At 43.9% G+C, this 22,370-nt stretch overlaps 1 protein-coding gene across 3 annotated transcripts in view; it reads left to right on the top strand.

Annotated features, from left to right (window-relative positions):
• Nucleotides 1-280: 280 nt before the first annotated feature.
• The window catches only part of LOC118656960 (synuclein alpha interacting protein), a 141,162-nt gene continuing 119,072 nt past the window's right edge, over nt 281-22,370 (top strand). For all 3 annotated transcript variants that reach the window (XM_036310781.1, XM_036310783.1, XM_036310782.1), the window contains exon 1: nt 281-364. The gene's annotated coding sequence lies outside the window, so the exon portion shown is untranslated. The remainder of the gene's footprint in view (nt 365-22,370) is intronic.

Below are 22,370 nucleotides of genomic sequence, written 5' to 3' on the forward strand. Positions count from 1 at the left end.
GCTGGAGGCCGCGTGCCCACGGAAACCCTCTGCCAGGAGCTGGGCAGCCCAGCCGTTTCCCAGGACCTTGCCCACGCCCGTTCCCCCCCTTGCCCATCTCTCTCCCCGGTGCAGGCTGCCAGCCTGGAATGGTCTAGGGACCAATGAGGTGGCAGCGGTTGGCGCACGGATCCCGGTGAGGGGCGATTGCATTGCCAGGGGGCGAGGCCGCCAAGTGGGGAGGGTGGGGGCGGAGGGAAGCGGGGAAAGTGGGAGGGAGGGGACACGCAGCCGAGGAGAAGCAGGGGCGGCGGAGGCGGGCGCGGAAGGTGGAGAAGAAAGGGCAGGTTCGCGGACAGGCGCGGCGGGCTGGCCGGGGGTCGCGGTGAGGAGGCGGCGGGGAGGGGGGCGGGGGCCGCGCCGGGGGCGGGCGGGAGGGCGCTGTCAGGAGGGGGCTCGCCGGCGGGGGGCGGGCGCCGGGCGCGCGGAGCTGGGTGGGCGCAGTGGCTTCTACAGCCGGGGAGGCAGCGGCGGCCGCGCCCCCGTCCCCGGTGCGCTCGGCTCGGCGTCCTCCGCGCGGGCTCGGGTTCGGCCGCCTCGGGACGGCCCCCGCCCGCGCGCCCTTGGGGGGGCCCGGGGAGCGGCGCCGGCGGCCGGCCGCATTGTGACGTAGCGGGTCCGCGGCTGCGCCCCCACCGCCTGCTGCTGCCGCGGCGGTTCCGGCTCCCGCCGCCGCCGTCCGTCCGTCAGTCTGTCCGCGCTCGGGAGCCGCGGGCGTGCCGGGCGGCCCGGTGAGTCCGAGTGCGGGGTGGGCGCCGCAGGAGGCAGGGGCGGCGGCGCGGGCGGCCGAGCCTCTCCAAGTTTGCAGCGGGCGGGCGAGTCCGCGAGTGTCGCCCCTGCCTCCCAGCCCACGGGCCCCTTTGTGCCGCGAGTCCCGGCTGCTCCGGGAGCGGCGGCGACTCTGCAGGAAGGGTTGGGGGGGGGGGGGGGGGGGGGGGGGAGGAGAGGTGTCTCTATAGTAACGGCGGCGGCGGCTGTCCTGGGGGAATGGGGACAGAGCCCCCGCCTGGGTTTCCAGAGGATTGTTCTTCTCATTTGCCCGTTTCCTCTGCTCATTATTCTCGCTGCCACCTCGGACCGCATCCGAGGCAGGGTGGGCAGTGCCGCAGCTCCCGGGAGCCGAGAGGAGGACGGGTGCACGCCTAGTCCTGACGACAGACCCCACAAGAGTAATAGCCGCCAAAGGGACACCCGGGGCTGCCGCCGCCCGGGGGTAGCCCCTCGCCCGTCAGCACCGCGCGCCCCGTGTGCCCGTCCAGCCCGCGTTCTGACCGCATCCCTCCGCGCGGTCCTGCGTCCAGGCCGGTCCGCGTCCGTTTCTCTTTCTCCCGTGGCCTTCCCTGGTGATGACTTTCCTCCGCAGGTGGTAAGTGAGGTGAGCCGGTATACTGGCCGTCGTCCAAAGCCATGCTTTGTTTACCGCGTTTTGTATGAAAAGAAAAGAGGGAAAATTAGGAGCCACTCCTGGCAGCCATACAGTTTCCACAGGAAATACTAGCATTCTTTGAGGAACACGCTACTGCTTGCAAAGAAGAAAGTCTCGAGGAAACAAAAAGGCAGGAGCATTGTTGCTCATTTCCAGTGGGCCGCTAGGAGAGGAGAAACGGGGTTGTTTTTTCCTGTGGGAACATTGCTTTCCTTGGGAAAGTTAATTAAGGGAGCTCCCTGTCGGTGCCCGTTTCTCGCGTGCTGGTAGCTGGGCTCCACGCCTCTTGGCTGTTACTGACAGGTGTCCATCAAAGAGCCCGGAGGAAGGGAGCCCCCCCCCCCGCAGGACAGCCTCCGCGCACTGCACGTGTTGTGGAGCCCGGCCAGGGTGCAGTTTGCAAAATGAAGTAAGGGCTGTCTGGGGAGGTTTATGAGGATTACATGTGCAGAGTCTGTCAATTCTCCAAGGTGTCACTCTAAACACGTAATTTCCAAGCACCACTTTCCTTGCTGAATCCGCAGGAAGGCAAAAACCCATTTCTCTCACTGGACAGCTGACATCCCAGTTGGGAATGGGTTGAAATCTGTATTTCATTTGTAAATATTGAAATTTTAAAAGGCAAAGAAAAAGAACAAGGTGTAGGAAAGCAGTTATGCTAACGTGCTCACATCTTAGGAGAGAACGTCTACTGGGAATTTCTGATGCATCTCCATGTTAAATTACATGCGGCATGGTTAGAGTGCAGGGAGACCCCGTAAAGATGTCCTTAAAACTATTAGGAAAAGATGTGACACTTTGGTACCAATCGCAGAAGCTTCTCCGGAAGGCCATCCTAACTGAAGATTACTCCTGATCAAACCTGTAGGAATTCCCAGGTCTACAATCGGAAAGAAAAAGATGGGTGCTTGGCTCCCTCAGTTAGAAATAAGATATAAAAAAGGGATATAATTTTGAATATAAACTTCATTTTCTCCGTAGCAAGCATTTCATGAGAAAAGATGACAAGTTAGTGGATTTGAAATGACGATGCCTTTGTTTGGACATTGACCGTGTGTTGCCATCCAGAAGGTAGCGAGGAAAGCAAATGAATGTCTCTGTCTACTATGTCACAGCTTAGCCAATTCCAGGCGGTCGGTCGCTCTGGTGCAGGTGTACGGTGGAAATGTGGAACAGAGGCCAAGAAACTGTGTGTGCTGTTGTTTTGGAAGGAATCATAGCAGTGCTTTACTGCTCCTAAGGGGAGGGAAACCCACACAAACATCTAAAACAAACAAATGTCTTCGATATTATCAGAGAAAGCCTGGAGCTGTTTTTTCTTGCCAGACTCAAGGCATTTCTTGTCAAAAGAGGAAATCTCCCAAGGAGCAGGTGCACCATTATGAGAAACACAAGGGGATTTCTCTATTAAATGCAAAATGTAATTGAACAGTAAGGAGAGAGTCAGTGACATTCTTAGGATAGAAGCCTTGTTTTTGGCAGTCTGTCAGATTAGGGTTGTGAACCACATAGGAGAAATTTGTGTCTTGGGAGAAAAATAATATCCTGGTGAAAATCAAACAGTTGCTTCTGTGAAACTTTTACCCATAGTACATGCTTGCTTCTTCGTGCCCCTTTTTATTGGTATGCAGGTTCACTTGCAAGAAGTAATCGTCTGAAAATGAATCAATAAAATGGTTTCTAGGATGATATCTGCTATGCATGGTTTTTCACTTTATAGGTTAGATGACTAGATTTTGTATTCTATGGTTTGCATCTTATCAGATCCTTTTTAAGCTTGTAAAATTAATGATCGAAATATGCTTTGAAATGATGAATGTTAATTGATATGCTTGATGGAAAATACTGATTCCTAACTAGCCATTGTGTATTCACTTTGTGCCTAGGTGAGATATAAAAATATAAAGTACACAGTCTCCTTACAAGAAACTTAAAAGGGGGGAAATAGAACACATAAAAAATTAAATAATGGTACAAAACATGAAAGAAGGTATTTTAGGATTGAGTGCCCAAGACAGTAAGTAGTAATTGAAAGGAATTCCTAGGAGAAAGTGACCAAATCAGCTTAGATGTTTTATCAATCATCCTTGACTGCATAACAAATCACCCCAAAAGTTGTTGCTTAAAATAATGACTATAGGCCATCATTCTGTGGTCAGCAATGTGGGCTGGCTTCAGCTGGGTGGTTCTTCTGCTGGTCTCCGTTGGAGTCCCTCAGGCATCTTCAGTCAGCTGGTGGGTTCGCTGGTGGCAGGATGATCTAGGATGGCCTCGCTTATATCTGGCAGTTACTAGGTGTTGGCCAGGTTAACAGGTGACTGGGACATGTACCTCCCATTCCCTAGCCTACTAGCCTGGGCATCTTTACATGGCAACGAAGCAGTGTTCCAAGAGCAGCAATTCAAAAATGATTGTTAAGCCTCTGTTTGTATTGCATTTGCTCTTCTCCCATTGACCAAATCAAGTCACAAGGTCACCTCAGATTCAAGGGGTGTCCAAAGACCCCACTTATGATGAGAAAGAGCTGCATAAAATTATAGCCTTTTTTTTTTTCAATCCACTACATGTTTGAAAACACTTGTTCCAGCAAAAGCTTTCTGCTGAAGATAGTGTACTGTGAGATAGAAGAGAGAAGTGGAGCCTGCTTGTAGATAGCCCAGCATTGAGGTTAGGGAATTGCCCTGTAAATCATTGTCCTGTAATCTTTGTTCCGCAAGCCATGGGTAGGAGAGGAGTGACACAGTGATGATAAAATGGTAGCCATATCCTTCTGCTTGTGGCACCAGGTTGGCTTGGAGATGGTTGACTAGTGTCAGTCAGCAGACCATTGTTGGGAGGTGACGAAGGCTCTGACAGTTAGAGGCAGAGAGAATGGGAAGGAAGGGATGGATCCGGGAGATCCCATAGTTAGGATTAGGTGACTGATTATAGGGGGTTAGTGAAAGCCTAGAGTCAAAGTCATTCTGATATTTAAAAAAGCTTATGTGACTGAAAGAATGATTGTGCTGTTGTGAGAAATCAGTAAGTGATTTATTTGGGGGGAGGAGAAATATTGGGTTTCAAAAAGGTCGATTAAAAGATAAATTGGATGTGAAAGTACTTTATAAGCTGCAGAGTATGCTATGAATGTTAGCTATCGCTTAGTGATTAAATCCCAGTGGATTGTGTGTAGATAAGTTCCTCTATTTGTCAAGCAACAGAAAATGCAATGCCATGTGGAGGATATCCTGAGGGTCAAAGGAAGTCAGAGGAACTGTTCTCAGGATGGAAAGGGAAGTACTCTGGGCAGCTGGGGAGCAGGCACTGATGTTCTTTTTCCTGAGGCACCGCTGGGGGTTTGCCCTTGGAGTGCTCTGCCCTTGGACTTAGCACAGAAGGAAAGAGAACACTTGGGCGTAGTTTGAGTGGCATGCACACTGCTGAGCCCGAAGCACTGATTGACAGCACCACCGAGACAGCACACAATGGGGAGTAGGTAGCTACTTCCTCAGAGGACATGGGAGCACTATTGTCAGAGTGAGAACGGAAGTATGGTGGGGTGGCAAAACCACCAAACCCCTACCGGCGATGGACACGTGAAGATTTATTTGAGCCTAGACACTGGGAAGTATACAGGGTAGGAGGTGACAATTTAAGCGTATTTGGATAGATAGAGGTGTGGGTGCATTAATAAAGGTTAAATCGTGCTAGTGGGGGGTTTTTCTCATGGGGAGAAAGTAAAGAAAGAAAAGAGGGCCCAGCACAATGTGTCGTCCAGGCTCCTCCATAAATGTCAGTAGATATTTTGTTAGAGGGGAAGAGAAATTCAAATCATGTTCTGCTTTTTCCCCCAAGGGCTCAGTTGAAGTGCTGCTTCACCAGCATTGTTTTTTAGATGGCCAGTCTGAAATTCAGGTGGTGTCCTCAACATCCAGGACAGCTGTGGGGCCAGACAGAAACACCTGGCCTCTCTGACATGACACAATTAGGCTGAACAGCATACACAGCTGCTCTTTATGGAAGGGCCATGGATGGATCAGCTCAAACCAAGCACAGAGCTTTATAATTCCTATTGTATAAGTCTGAGAACCCTGAAGATATTCAGGAAATGTTAACTTAATGAGTGAATGTGCCATTGTTGGTGCGGTAACATTTTCTAAGGCAGCCTGGCTTGGCTTTTCATTATTCACGGTGGAATTTGCTATAAAGTCCCTACATGCCTTGTGCAGATTTAAATGTTTTAAGGTACTATTATCACAGTAATGTAGGCTTTTCAATCCACCACTCACAAAAATAGGCTCTTTTTTTTAATCATTTTTTGAAACACAATTGTCTTCACTTTTTGTCAGGACTCTTGGCAGCAGGTCACAGAAACCCAGTTTGTACTTGCTCAAGTAGGAAGGGCTATATCCTGGCTTCTGTATTGGAAAAGTTCAGGAAGGTTCCACTTCTTATTTCCTCTAATCTTCATGGTGGTAAAATGGTCCTCAGCAGCTTCAGGCTTAAACCCTTGCAGGAAAAGGGAATAATTCAGGATTAACTTAATTAGACCACTTTGATCCTGTGCGCATGCCTGAACCAGTTCCTTTGGCCAGAGGTGGAGCCTTTGGGAATGGGAGGGTGGTCTGTGTGCTGAGTGGCTTGGGAGGTGGACAAGGTGCACGGGAGTGTGGTCAGCAACCCTCTTAAACCAGTTGACCTGAGTGCAGGAGAGGCTGGTTTTAAAAGGAAATATTGGAAGGAGAGAGTGGATGCTGGGCAAGTAGAAACCACAGATACTCTTTCATCTGTCTCTCCTGGAGGGTATTCATCCTCACTAAGCCGCTGGGGCTTAAACCTGGGACTGATCCTGATCTCACCTGCTACCTTTCCTCCTCCACCTAACCCAGTGGTTCTCAACCTTCCTAATGCCGTGACCCTTTAATACAGTTCCTCATGTTGTGGTGACCCCCAATTTCATTGTTACAAATTGAACATAATTAAAGCATAGTGATTAATCACAAAAACAATATGTAATTATATATGTGTTTTCCGATGGTCTTAGGCGACCCCTGTGAAAGGGTCATTCAACCCCCAAAGGGGTTGCAACCCACAGGTTGAGAACCGCTGATAATCAATCTGCTGATTGACCGGGCCCCCTATGTAGCTCTCAGTCTTACTCTATTTCTCCTTTCCCTTAGACCCGCCCTGTTTTACTCTTTACAAGTCGTCTGTAAAATGCTCCCTCCGGCCTCCTGGCTTCCAGGCCATCCTCCTCACCACTGCCTGAGTGCTCTTTCTAAAGAACAGATGAAATGGAATCATGAATCCGTGGTCAGAAGGTACAAACCTCCAATTATGAATAAATAAGTCACGATGTGACACACAGTGTGGCCACTGTAGTTAATAATACTGTGTTGCATATTTGGAAAGTTGCTAAGAAAATAGATCTTAGAAGTTCTCTTCACAAGAAAAAAAAAAGTAACTGTGTGGGGTAAGAGATGTTCCATTCAAAACGTCATAGAGAGAACTAGAGAGAAGCTCACAGAACTGTTCCAAACCTCAAAGCCTTGGGGAAAGGGGCGCAGTCCAGGCTCCTGCCCTGAGATCGAGGACCCTCTGCCTCCTCCTGTGGACTAGGCAGATGGAGAGGAGGGAGGATGTCCAGCGAAGGCTTCTTCTTGTTGCCCACACTATCCCTGTGCTATGCCGACCAATACAACACCAGGATCCCCAGATGCTCTCATTTTTAAGCTTTTGCATGTGCTGTTATCTCTAGAATATTGTTTCTCATTTTTGGAACTAGTGAACATCTACTCCTCCTTCCAAACTAAACCCAAGTGTTGTTTTTTCAAGAAGCTTTGCGGAACACCCCCTCCTACCTAGCCCCTGCACCAGACTTGACCCTGTGGTGCAGTGCTGGCTGTACTTGTCTGCCTCTCCTGCTGCTCTGATCTCTCTTCTTTGTATATCCCTGTGCCTCTCACATCATATATGCTCAGTAACTTTTAAAAAAATATGTTTTTATTGATTTCAGAGAGAGGAAGGGAGGGAGAGAAACATCAATGAGGGGAGAGAGCCATCAACCGGCTGCCTCCTGCACACCCCACACTGGGGATGGAGTCTGCAACCTGGGCATGTGCCATGACCGGGAATCGAACCATGACCTCCCACTCAACCATGAACCACACCAACCAGTCTATTTTAAATGAATGAATGAAAAGATGTGCACGGAATCACTCATCTTTAGGGTTTGAAGTGATTGCTTTGTAGGGTTATGCTGTTTCTTTTAACTTGATTCTCACATTTGTAGCTCAGTGTTGGACATGATGATAGGTGCTCTTTGAAGTTACTGCTCAGACACTTTCAGGTGGTGTGTGCTCTTTTCCTCCTTGGTCACTAAGAGATGCCTTAGGAAAGAAACTGAGATGTTTTAGTGGCCAAACTCAATCTCGAGTCTAGAATCTGTGGCTCAGAAATCAGGTGAGGAATACTTTGTCTTCCTACCATAGAAGATATTTAATAGTTAATATTTATGAAGTGTTTATTCTGTGTTGGTTGCTTACCAGATGCCTTACAATTATATTCTTATTTAATTCTCACAGCAGTCCCAGGAAAGAGGGATTGTCCCTATCATTCCTTCTCTCCATATGAGGAGACTATGATTTAAATGTTGAAGTAGCTCTCTTGCCACCAAGCGTCCCCTTGCCAGAGACTGTCTAGCCCAGCCGTGGGCAAACTACGGCCCGCGGGCCGGATCCGGCCCGTTTGAAATGAATAAAACTAAAAAAAAAAAAAAAAACCATACCCTTTTATGTAATGATGTTTACTTTGAATTTATATTAGTTCACACAAACACTCCATCCATGCTTTTGTTCCGGCCCTCCGGTCCAGTTTAAGAACCCATTGTGGCCCTCGAGTCAAAAAGTTTGCCCACCCCTGGTCTAGCCACTTGACAGTCATCTGGGTTGATGAGTAGAATAATCAATCTTTGACTGGGCTCATCTATTTCATTCATTACGAATTTTTTTTGTTTTTCTCTTAAAATGAAGTGACCACATTCTAAGAATAAAACATTCCAGCTGCCTCCCTTGGCCATTGATTATGTCAAAAAGGCTATGAAAAAGATGCAGTTAAAGAGGTAAGAGCTGGAGTACAATTGTTGAAATTAGGTTGAATTTTTTCTTTAGAAATTCCAGTCCTATTCCTTTCATTCTGCTGTTCCAGATGTAAGAGCGTCTTACGAAGGTCGTGCTGCAGTGTATAACATGCAGGCCCCTTGAACAGCCACAGAAAAGTGAGTTCGGAGGGGGACTCAGACAGTTGTTCTGTAGATACGTAAAATGAGCTACGCACTTTGGAAGGCACAGAAGCTCAGTTGCTTTTTACCTGCTTTCAGTCTGAGAGTCTTTTGAGGTTGTGATAAAAGTTATGGATTCTTTCCTTCGAGAAGAAAAGGTGTGTACACACACACACACACACACACACACACACACACGTGCACACGCCACTTTGAATGAGTTCAGGGTGTTTCTGGGATCTGTGGAAGCCCATCTATGGATTTTCTGGGGCTCCAGGTTGAAAGCTTTGTTTGAAAACTATGGTCGAAAAGAAACATAGCCATTGTTGAGTGTTTACCATGTGTCACATGTAACCATTTATTGAGTGTTTACCATGTGCCGGTCCTTTGTGAAAAGTACTGTATGGCTAACAACCCTCTAAGACAGTGGTTCTCAACCTTGGCTGCACATTAGAATCACCTGGGAATCTTTTTAAAATCCTGATTTCTGGGCCTCATCCTCCGGAAATTCTGTTTCTTTGTTATGGGGTGAAGCCACATTAGTAACAAAGAAACAGAATTTCTGGAGGATGAGGCCCAGAAATCAGGATTTTAAAAAGATTCCCAGGTGATTCTAATGTGCAGCCAAGGTTGAGAACCACTGCTCTAAGACATGCATTATGAGCCATTTGAAGCTGTGGAGAATGAGGTTCAGAGAAGGAAGTGAGTCTCCCAGCTGCCAAGTGGTGAAAGGGGAATGAATCACAGAACCCAGATCTGCATCACTGCTACTTCCTGCTGCCTCCACGTTCTTTCATCTTACCACGCTGGGCAGGAGACCTGAGCCAGTGAAATTCTGAGCCTGTGTTAGTCCTGACTCCCCTCAGCCGTCAACTTCCTTGTTTAAAGGGTCTGCTTCTGCCAGAAAAGCCTCCTGGCAGCTTTCCAGCTCACTGTCCTTCACCTGGCACAACCTGCCACAGGTAGATAACATCATTAGAGCAATCCAGCACCAAGCGTGACCATTCCTGGTGGGCCCCTGGCTTGTTCCTGAGTGCAGTCTATATACCTGGAAACTTTAACCCAACAGTTGGATTCTCAACAACAAAAATGACTGCAATGTCTCTCCTGGGACCTGCCCAGAGGTGTTTATTTGGGACCCGCTGTATTTTGAGTTCTGCCCTGGAATCTGTGGTCAGAGCAGTGAGCACACAGTGTGGTGCCTGAGCTCATGGCACTTTCATCTAGCTTATATCTAGCAGACAAGGGGGCTAATTCAACTTCAATGAAATGCAATACATTGCATGAAAAAGGAAATATAAAGGATGTGTTCTGTGCACGTTTCTGTTCCTTGTGCAGCTCCAAAGTTCTAGCGACAAACCTCCCCCCTTCTCTATCCCTTTCCTCCCTCCCTCAGGCTGTTTAGAGCACTACAGATTTCCGGAAACTTGGCTGACAGAGGAAGGGGAACACACCTGCAGAGCCTAAACCTTAGCCCCCCCCTTTACAGATGAGAAGGCAGAGTGACCAAATGACTGGCCTCGGATGGGGTGAAGATAGGCCTAACTAGGTAGTCTGATCTCAGGCAGAGATGGCTCACTGTAAACCACAGGCTGCTGCTAAACTATTCGCAATGTGCTTATTGTCACTGTTTTTGGCTTTTATGTTGTGGCCTCTCTGCAGCAATGAATGGCAGGCAAGCACTCTTCAGGAAGCAGAGCGTGCCAGGTCTACCCCCTCTTCCAGGTCTGCCCTCCTTCGCAGCCCATGAGAGGTTCCCATGATGTTGTGTCTTTTCTCACTGTGGTCTTGCCTGCCCTAGACCGCCTCCCAGGTGTCCTCCCCACAGTGTTGTCCTGTGACTGCTTAGACCAGAACTGGCTGGTAGAATAATAAGATCCAGGAAAGTGAGCCACATAGGTCATTTCAGATGTTCTAATAGACATGTTAAGAAAAGTAAAAGGAAATGGATAAAGTTTTAATAATGTATTTAAATTAGCCCAATACATCCAAATTATTAGCATTTCCCCATGCAATCTATATTTAAGAATCACTAATCAGATTCTTTGCATTTTTTTTCAAACTCTTTAAAATTTGGGCTGTACTTTATTCTTAACTCAGATAGCCACTCTTGGAATTCTCAGTAACCACATTAGGCTAGTGGCTCCCATAGTGGTGGACTGTGGGCTTGGGCTCTGAGGAGGACCTGGGAGTCCCAGGGGCAACTCCGTCTCCCTCAGCTCTTTGCTTGCACTGTCACTGTTGCTCATGCAGAAGGTGTTGTAAATGGTAGTCTGTGCTCTTAAACCTGGCTCGTGAGGGTAGAGAATGTGTCTGTCATCTTTCTGTCTTCATTGTAGAGTGCAGTGTTCAGTAGGCCCTCATCTGGCATTTAGAACATTGGAAATGCATGAATAAGAGGGAGGATTCATTGGCAACCCCAGCTTCTGAAGGGATCAGCTTGTGGGGCTCACCTCACCAGCCCTGGCACCCATCTTTTAATCCCTGATGCTGCCCAGTGCTACAGAACTACATTTGAATCAGACTGAATGGAGGGGGGGGGGGGCTCTATTGTCAAAAGGAATACTCTAGTCTAGAATTGTACTGAATCTCTATGGGTCTTGTTTAGCTTTAGGTTTTACCTCTTCTAATATTGAATACTAAAGAAATTTATCTGCAATTTGGTAAGTTAAATCATATGGTCTTATTTAACAGGATGACAATAAAAAAAGACCAAACACCAAAACTAAACTCATCCACTGAACAACCCTTCTACTGAGCTTACATAAAAGACCAACTGACACCTAGAACATTAAATATACAAAGAAGGAAGAGCCTGCACCGGGAGCTGTTGGAGTCATCATGATATGCTTTCTCCATTTCCAGTGGTTTTAGATCATCACTATCCCCTTCCCCCCAAAGGGAGATTTATATCCCCGAGTAAATTTGCCCTTGCACATACAGTATTTAAATTTTGCAAGTGTTTCTAACCAACTAATGTGTATGTGCTTGCTTGTCTACTTTACCCCTAATGATAAATGTCACTTAAAATAATTCATACAACCGCGTCTGAAAGATTGGAACTCCCATAAAACCATACTAACCACATATTCAAATAAATTCAAAGTTTGGAAATAGAAGAAAATATGAGTGTTTGATCTGTGAAGTCATATACACATTTTTAGAAGGGATTCTTGTCTCAGAAAAAGAGTATGGTTACCTCAGGCCCACTTACAGAGCGCACTGAAAGAGAAAATGGACTGAGGTCTAGCCTCCCTGTTACCATGGTTTACCAGTTTTAACCTGGGAAGTTCATTGACCTGCTTGGGGTTTCTGTTTCCCGGAGTGCATACAGCTGTCGCACATTGTATAGGAGGACGATGAACGAAGTCTAGAAAATGTTTTGAACAGCTCCTCCAAAAACTCGTTGGAACAGTTGGAGGGCAAGGTAGCTTGCCAATATTTTTGCAAAGTCTAAAAAGTTAGAAAAATCATAGCATACATCATACAGTAGATAACTAAACACTAGCCATGTATACGTAACTTGTAGATCTCTTCTTTAGTAAGTCAAGACGGTACAAGACAGACAAAGCTTTGCATCTGTTGGCTCCACTGTTGGGAATGCTGCTTTCATTTTCGAGTCTCTTAAAAAAGAACCCGTGCCTCTCTGCAACTGTAATATACTTCTTCCAACACGACGGCTCTGGTGTGCTGTGTTGGTGTAATTGAAAACCTATAAAAAGGCTGAGAGCTACTTTTGAATTGGCTCAGTGAACTTGGACTGGATTTGTCAAAGTGGTGAAAGGTTTAAAGGAATTTTCATAAATGAGGTCTCCAAGCTGTGTTTTAACCAGAGAATTCCAATGAACTCCAAGGCCCGTGAACTTGGAGAATAGCGCCTCAGAGAAGAGCAGTCATATCAAGATGGAAATAGATGATTCATTTTCATTCCCCGAGTTCTGCCGACATAGGCACACTTAGCCGCTGATCATCGTAATTTAGCAGTACTGTTGTGCACTAAAAATACAATTTAAAAGTCTAATCTTTAATTAAGTTGAGTACTCTCAGATTAACATGGTTACAAATCTTGGGCACTGGATCGAGCACAATGTTTACTCATGTTGCTAGGAAATAGCAGAGCTCTTAGCGAGTCACAGATTGATTTGGGAAGAGGAGGGATGTGAACTACTCCCGGTAATGTACTGGATCGTTTCTTCTTTGTTTTGTTATAGGGTGTATGTAAATGCGTTTCATGCAGCAAAAGTCTTGCACATGCAGAGCTTTTGTTGGCAACAGAAGGCACAGTTGTGGGTACCTAAGTGAACCTTTGGAGGGTATTTGAAATAGTGATTTTTACCTAGAGCTCTTGGGTGCAATAAGCATTATGAAGTATTTGAGTTTTTAATTAAATGAATTTTTCCATGTGTTAGAATTATCAAGAAAATAGATTATTCCTTAAAATATAATTATAATGAGGCTGATAGTTTTACATTCTTGCCATTAGTGGCAAACTGTCCAGTGAGTATAGAAATTTGATCCAGGTTGATGGTTTTCCAAAATCATTTAAGCTTGCCTGTAGGAAATCAACTTTGCTATTCTTTTTTTCCTTTCCCTCCCTTTGGCAAACCTCGCTACATGACACATTGTACAATCGTTTTTTAAAATGCAAAGCTAGTGCGCGGCATGAAAGGCAGTAGCGATGCCAGCTCGTTTGCCTTGTCCCTGAAAAAGATGAAAGATTTCTATGTGCTGTTTCCGTCAGGACCAGGCATGAAGGAGTGCCTCTCCACGCTCAAAACAGAACTGAGAAAAAACCTGCAGGGACAAATTCCTATTTGATCTGTTTGAGGCTGGCCCTTGTACATGGGGCTGGTATTTCAAAGCAGAGGCCTTTCCTAAGAGATGGAAACGAGCGGAATACTTGATTATCTTGAGGCACACCACCAGGCTTGGGCTGGCTTATGCTTCTTAGAGGACTTTACCCTGTGTTCAAGCTCAGAACAACCTGGGGATAAGTAGGAGAGAGTGCTACTGAAGGGCAGGATCATGACTGCACTCCAGGATACATGCCCATGACCTCTCTTGGTAATTAGTATACTTTTAACTTCCCTCTGGATAATTATCAACTCCTTCCTGTAGAAAGCCAGTTGTTGATTTTGGTAAGAATTACTTTCTCAATCTTACCCAGCACAGCTCCAGGTATAGACTGCATGATCAATATTTGTTGGTTGAATAAATGAATCCTTCAACAGGTCTTGCAAGCAAATCTATTAATAATATAAGACCCAAGGCTTACTCTATTGAATTAAATGGAGGTTAAGGCCTTGGCTTGTCTTCTAAAAGATATCAGCATGTTACCTGTGTTATTTATATTCAGAACACCCTCAGAGGCAAGATACTGCCAAACAAGTGGGCAAAATGCCACATGATGGAAGGTTTCACTGCTTAGCTGCTAGATGGAATAGGTGATGGAATTGTACGAGGACTAAGACCTGCTTTTATAGAACTATTGATGCTGGAAGGGAATTGGAGATATGACAATAATGAGGTGGAAAGATAGAATAACTAAACTGGTACACAGATTGTAAGCTTTCCTGTCATTTCACTGTCTCCCAAGACATCCATCAGCATGTTTATAAAGGGTGTGGTATAAAGATGGTGGGTAGGGGGCAAAATACCATATTGGTTATGAGCATGGACTTGAACCTCAGAGCAAGGCTTACCTTAGCTTCTTCCTACGCTTGTGACCAGGGCAGCTTACGGAACCTCTTGATGTTTTGATTTACTTTTTCTTTCGCTAATAAATATTTAGTAATTGCCATATTTATTCAAGGAAAGTTTTGGATGCTTGGGATAAAATGGGAGTAGTGGATGTCAGATCCACTCTCTTCCTTTCTGCACCTTCTCTGTGTGCTGATATATTTGGACTGAATCAGCAGGATCCTTTCTTCTTTGGCTTCTGGTTGGGTTTGGCCAATGGGAGGCATTAGCAGGAGGTACAGAAAGAGAGTTTGAGCTGTTTATTTCCTGGGTTCCCTACTTACCAGGTCACCTCCCACTTCTGTAGGCTCTTGGCATGCAGCCAGCTCCCTAAGACTGCTTTATGAATTCTGGTGACTGTACTCTCCTCCAGATATTTCATGCTGATGACTCTTTCCTTTAGTCTTACTAGCTCACTATATCATCCCTTATAGTTTTTCCAAACCCTGCCCACACCTTTGCAAATGTCTCTTTATTAAACTACCCTCAGATTGCATTTGAATGTGTCTCCTTTTGGGAGCCCCACACAAGTGATGACCTCTCTGAGATCATGTTCAGAATGACATGATCGAATTTAGTACAATGATTGGCTCATAGGTTAAGTGTTATCAGTTTGTTTGTTTTTTACAAAGTATTGGATTTGCCACATTTGTTGTATTTCTTTAAAGTTTTAAAAATATGAGAAGAAACATATCATCTTGCAAATTTTAAAAATGGAAAAAGTGAAACATACACTCAAGGGCTAAAGTTGCAGTGCTTCAGTGGCAAAACTAAAAAGATATTTACCTTGTTTCTTTGCGCAGGGTATATAGTTACAACATGTCTGCAAAAGAAATTTATAGCATTAAAGTATTTAATAAATTAAAACATAGCCTACTGGTATAATTGGGTATACCTAATGTTATAAACGAATCTGTTCATGACCACTGAATAATAATTGGTTTGAATCACGGACAGTTCAGCATCTTCATTTCATTACTGTAAGGGGGAGGGCTAAGCATTTTCATATTTATACCCTCTTGGTAGTTTCAAGGCAGATGATTCCTAGGCCTGAATTTTTTGTGGGCTCTTGAGGGTAGATCTGTTTGTTTATAATCAAAGCTGAATAGGATACAGCACCATGGTGCTTGTATGGTAGATTTTCTGCACATAACACATTTTTCTAACTTCTGTCTTAAAAGTTCTCATTCTTTAGTCCCACAAAATAGGTCACTCTGTTATATTTAGAGTCATCTTGTCTATAACTTATAGTACACTCATGAAACTGTCGAGAATGAAAACTAATGAATTCCTGAAGAAGTAGTGGTTGGTTTGAAAAATGAAACATCCAGCAACTTATTTCCATTTTTTAATAAATTCGTCATAGTTGTTGAAATTTCAGACCATATCAATGTATCTTTCAATGTCTTGGAAAAATTGTATAAGTATTTTCTAACTAGAAAACAAATGAATTTCAGAAATGTCTTCTTTTTACAATTTAAGTAGAGTCAAGGGAGGAATAGCAACTTGGAAGGCCTTTTGATGTCAGTCCAAATAAGGATTTATAGATTGTCCCTTTCTATTCAAGGAGCTGAGTAGGCAAAAACAAATATCCTGTTGCTAGAAGAGTTGATGCTTCTAGAAGGAATGTTTGTCATTTGAACATTTGGATCTCTTTTTATTCTTTAGCATTTTCCTTAAAAGTCAACTCAGGTACGGCTCCTGTCTTCTTTTATTGTAAAGAATATGCTTATCATGTATTGGGCACTTATATGTATCTATCACCTATCTGTCTACCTATCTACCTACCTACCGATCTATCATCTATCATCTTTGAATTGTCCTTTCTGGAGATAGTACACCAAAGTGCCATAACGATCTCCTAATTGATCCTAGTGAATCGCCCTATTGCTTTGTTCCAGCCCTCTACTTCTGTTTAGATTTCATCTCTTCTTATTTTTGCCTTAGTGAAATACAGTGGCATTTTCGCTTAGAGGAACTAGTGTATTCATAGTAATTATTATTCTAAATGATTACACTATTTTCACCACATTAGTTATTTTGGCATGAGTTCTAACCTCATGGGATTAGAAACACTTCTTAGTAGAGCACACTGAAAATAGCACATTATATGCCTAAAAACCTTCTGTGGTTGCGCACCAAGCAGACGTCCTCATAGGTTTTTTAAAGTAGGGTAATTGGTGGTGTTTGCAGATAGAAGACACATCATGCAGTCATTCTATAACCATGCGTTGGTACCATTTACTGTGTAGATGCAGTCTTTTATTTCTAGGAAGGAACGTGTTCCTATCTAGTGGAGGAGAAAAGTTGTATATTAGCAGTACAGGCATGGATCGAGTGCAATATAGTAGGAAGGAGGAGGGAGCTATGAACTTCACCTGGAATTGAGAGGAAGGTGGTGAGATTATCAAGAAAAGGTGGTCAGATTCTCAGGAAAAGTAACATTTGATTGAGAGTGGAAGGCCAAGTGAGAGTTTACCAGGTAGAAAATTTAGGGGAGGGCATTAGATTCTGACAGACTTGGAAAATCGTATTTTGATGTGACTTCACAGTAAGATATATGGCATGGTGTTGCAGGAGATAATGTTAAAAGGACAACTGGAGCCAAATCTTGATCCATTTCCCACTACAGAAAGAAGGGAGCTTATAAATCGTTTACAATGAGTGATATTAATAAATAACCCTGCATAGATTCTTGTGTCATCCATTCTCAAGGCTTATGCTATCACCTGACCTCCAATTTTTATTTCTAGCCCTGGGCTAGAGATCCTTTCTGTCTTCTGGGTGTCCACATTTTGATGGTTCATCAGTTCTCACAGAGTCTACACCCCAGAAAATAAATTTATCACCTCTCCCTCAAAATCTTGGCTCTGTCCCAATTTCTTAGTTTAGTGAATGACCCCAATTTTCAAGGATATCATCCATAGTACTTCCTTCTCTTAAATCCCTCCTCTCAAAATTGCCTTATTTATTCATTTACTCTAAACATTATTGTTTTCTTTCCATTCCCTTTTTTAGTGTCTTTATTCAGATTGTCATATTTTCCCTTTGATTATTGCAGCAACCTATTTACCCAACTCCACCCATTTTTTATCAATTCCCTCACTGCTACCAAGTTGATCTTTCTAAGATTGATTGCATTAATGACCGTGCTAATATATTTTTAGTGAGTTTTCATTGCCTGTGGATAAAATCCAAAATCCTTAGCATAAAGCCCTTATGATTTGGGCCCTGCCCATCTGTCCAGCCTCCTGGATCCCATGACTTATCCTCTCCACTTCTCCAGACTCATGAAACAACTTGAAGCTCCCTGCAATTCCTACTAGTAGTGTACTAGTGTCCTGGGAAATTTCCTGTTCATATTCGCAGCCTTGTTACCCTGTCACCTCACTCCTCCTGACCTCTGCCTCCACTCACATTAGGATAAGGTGTTTCCACAACTGTGTGGTGATAGACTGTTTACTTTTCTCTGTTTCCACTAGACTTCAGGCTCCTCAGTGCCAGTTACCATGTCTTATTCATGTGCTTAGCTTCATGTCTGGAACAGAGGTATAGCAAAAATAATCGTTTTTTACAAAGCACTTATTACAGATGAGGCAAGGTGCTAAATTATTTCCATGCATTATCTCCTTTAAAGGTGAAAAACAGAATCAAGCCAAAATTAGGCAAGAGAAATGTTACATGGAGTTCAGTCAAGACAGTATTTTAGCAAAGCAAGTGACAATTTAAGAGATCTATACTAAGGTAGAGACAGTAGAAACCAAGTAAGAATTCATTATAATGATTTCTAGAGATGATGGATGGATAGATGGATGGATGGATGGATGGGTGAAAGGGAGGGATGGAGGGAAGGGGGGAGGGAGGGAGGGAGGGAAGGAGGGAGGGAGGGAGGGAGACTAGAAAGCCCAGCATGTGTTTTTTAGAATTTGCTGTAGAACTTACTGTATTTAACTTACAAATCTTAATAACTTCAGTGCAACAAGTTTATTGGACTAGAGGACCAACTATCTAGGCGAAACAAACCTTTGGAAGCTTAGGGATTGTAGGTAGAGAGTAATGGTTAAAAGTGTGACTCTGGAATCACAGTGCCTAGTTTGAATTCTTGCTCAGCCATTAACTAGCTATAGGACCTGGGACAAATTATGTAACCTTTAACATGGAGGCACCTTCATTGTTGGGGTGTGTTCATGATTAAATGAAAAAGAAAAGCATGTGCTACTGTAGCATAGTGGGATATAGCAAGCATTCAGTGAAATATGGGTTACCTCCATGTTCAGCTTCATTCCTTAGCAATAGTGGGAAAGGGAGCACTTACTGTGTTTGTCCTTCAGCTCATATTTTCGATTGGCCTTCATCGTTTTTGCAGATGTGTTATAACAGGAGAAATTTTGCTTTGTTTTATATTAAAAATGACAATTGTGTATACTAAAATCCACTGTAAGGAATTTGGTTAGGGTGCAGCCTAAGGGCATTGGGTCCCCCCCCCCCCCCACACACACACACACACAATTTCTGTAAAAGTTAGTGAGGAGAACAAATAAATGTTAGAATGTTAGTGGTGAACATTCACTTAATGCATACAGTGTATTAAAATATGGTACCTAGTTAATTCCTTTTTGGTTGGGATTCTCAAGTTCATTTGTTTTGAATGTTCATTAAGTAGTTCTTTTTACTAGTCATTATTTTAGCTATATAGTCAAACATCTTACCAGGAAGAACCCTTAAAATATGCTATTTTCCAAATGCTCAGAACATATCATTAATCCCTATGTATTTCAAGGTAAAAGTATTGTGTCCTTAAGGAGAATTGTCCAGAAATGAAAATAAAAACAAAAATAAAATTGTTGGCTTAATGGCTGCCCAACCAATAATAAACACTGAGTAAGCATGATAGTGAAGCTTTTATAGCTTCTTTGACTTCTCTGTTTTTTTTGTTTTGTTTTTTTATGGATACAGACTCAGTACATTTGGTGTCTCCTCTCAGTCTGCTGTCATTCTCTTTACTTTTACCTCATGTTATTTTTTTTCTGTCATAGCTCCTACCCCAGCTTAACATAGCCTATGTTTATTTGCTTATTTATTGTCTAACTCCCCCCACTGCTTGTAAGCTGATATGAGGACTTTTCTTTGTTCACTACTATATTCCCCAAACTTAGCACAACACCTGGCCCATAGCAGAAATTGAGTAAATATTTGTTGAATGAATAATGTACAAATATAAGCCTGTGCTTAGTAGAGAGTCCTAAATGGGCTGTGCTGCCAGAAGAGTGCATTTTGTGCACATTGTTTGCTGAACATAATGTAACACTTGTCTGAAAACAAAAAAACTTGGAAACTACAAGGAAGTATCAATAGAAAAATGTGAAATCACTCTTCAACTCTGAGACAGTGAGTTAACATTTTGGTGTGTTATCCCTTCTTGTATTTGATATCATAATTATGTGTCATCTGGATAGATTATTTTGTAGCCTGCATTTTTTCACTTAGTATTGTATGATCAGCATCTTTCTATATTTTTACAGAAGTTATACACTCATATTTTTAAATGTTGGAGTAAAAATATATTTCTTCTGCCTTTCACATAACAACAAAATAATGAAAAGCAGAGAAGAAAATCCATCTATAATGCAACAAGTCATTAGCAACAACCCTAAAGCACAAACCTTGGCATACACCTGCCAAGTCAGTAATGTTCACTTATAGGAGAAGGAAGACATAAGAACCTAGTCTCATATATTGGGCCTTGAGCAAGACCACAGATTTCCTCCTGTCAACTGATGGTCATGAGTGCCATTTCAAGCCAATAGGAATCCCCAATTTAGGGTGCGAAGAGGGAAATTGTACTCAGTGCAAAACAGCTCACTTGTGATACAGCAAGTCTGTGAAAACAGCATAGCTGTGAGGCAGTCCTGGGGCCAGGCAGCCCAGAGGCCAGGCCCCTTTCTGGCTAGGCAGCTCTGCTCTGCTCCTTTCAGGCCCCTTCGCGCTCCGCTGGTCTGCTCCACTGTGCTCTCCTGCAAGACGTCTTCTGTGTTTCAGCTCCAGCCAGGAAACAAAGTCTTCTGTGGGAAGGGAAAGTGCATTCTTAGAGCCAGAGGGTAGTGGCTGTTATGGACAGAAGTTCCCACCCCTGGTCTCTGATTGCTTTGTCCTCATGCAAATGAGGACTCCAAATTCTCGCAGTTTAATTGGTTCAAAAGGCACTGCTACCCTCATTGGTCAGAAAAGAACGGCTCTGGTTGGGTGGAGCTACACAGCTCCAATTGGATGGGGAAAGTCTCAGTCCTGTTGGTTGAAAGAGGATTCCAGGAACTCCTTAACAAGGGCTCGCTCAGAGGGTAGAAACACAGTACAGGCAGGCAGTTCACTGCAGAGGCAGGCAGTTCAGTGCAGGCTTCTCCCTGAAGGGCAGTTTGCTTGAGAGGCCATGTATAGAAATGGCTGCTCGGCTCTGTGTGTGTGTGTGTGTGTGTGTGTGTGTGTGTGTGTGTTTTGTAATTTGAGCCCAGTTAGCCACCAGGAACCCTTTTTAGTAGGTGTCTTCTTTCTCAGGGTTCACACTTCAAATTACATGCATTGCCATAAAAGACATCTCCAGTGTTCCCTGACTTGTGTGACAAGACCTAGAGCTGTAGATAGACTGTGGGTGAAGTTGGGAGTGACTCTAACCATCCAAGTGTTGCAGCTGAAAGGCAGACGAAATGGAACTGGAGGAGAAACCATCCTCCTGTGCCATTTTAATTTGCTGCTGCCTAGCCTGCTGGCTGTGGGAGCCTGGCGAAAAGAGGGAGAGCAGGCAGCACTGCCTTGAAGGCTTGCTGTGAGGCACGCTAGAGCAAGCCAGGAGAGGGACAGGGCCAGAAGGGAAGGGCTTTCTGGAAGAGCTAGCCAGGGAAATGCACTACTTATTTCAGACCCTGAGAACACAAAGACACCGACTAGTATTTGGTAAATTGAAAGAGTAATTTCTCTCTAACCTTTTTGGTAGAGAGACATGGCCACTAGGGAGAAAATAACCCATTAAGATTAGAAATAAGAATGAAATAGCTGAGCTCGTACAACTTTGTGTAGTTTACAGAAAGGGGTTAGAGCCTAAAGATAGGAGCTATAAATCAAAGATTAAGCAACATGGCACACAAGGGCATGTGTTTCTGTAATTGTAAAATGAGCTTTGCAGCAGAAGGTGATGCTGAGCTGTTCAAATTGCTGGGATGTCACTGTTTATTTATGAGCCAAGATAAAACTCACTTTTAGATAAATGACTAAATTGAAATACTATAATGCATCCCATTGAAGTGCTGCTATGGTTAACAAATGTGGCTATAAAAATGTCAAATTATTATGGAACCTCTTTGCGGGTTAGGCATTTTCTGGGGCCTGTCTCCTCAGTTTGTTGAGTCCCACTAGGCTTTGCTACAACCTGCCTTGTGTGGCCAATACACAGGAGTTACTGTAAAAACAAGACCTAGGGCTTTCTACTTCACACAGCCCTAAAGAACCTCTGGAACTCTTAAAACCAGAACTGTTATTGTCAATGATATTATTAATTAGATGAAGTAGGTATAAAAACACTCTGTTGACAGGGACCATACCTGATTGCCAGAAAAACAGTGGCTCTTCAAAATTCAAGTGCATATTTAATTTGCATCTTTACATCCTACATTCTAGTTGGTCTACCATTTCCCTTGAGCATGCAAACTATGGTATCTCTCTGCCAAATTTAACCAAGGCAGTGCTTTTATGATACTGGGTGGGGCAAAGCAGGTTTACAGTTGTTCATATGGGGAATAATATAATAATAAATAATAATACAAGGATAAACTGTGTTTCACGTACTCACAAGTGTAAACCTATGTTGGCTCGACCCTGTATAACTCATGAAAAAAGCCAGTGCAAGATGGCACAAGA

The sequence above is a fragment of the Myotis myotis genome, unplaced genomic scaffold (genome assembly GCF_014108235.1).
Source record: "Myotis myotis isolate mMyoMyo1 unplaced genomic scaffold, mMyoMyo1.p scaffold_m19_p_5, whole genome shotgun sequence".
Classification (NCBI taxonomy): Eukaryota; Metazoa; Chordata; class Mammalia; order Chiroptera; family Vespertilionidae; genus Myotis; species Myotis myotis.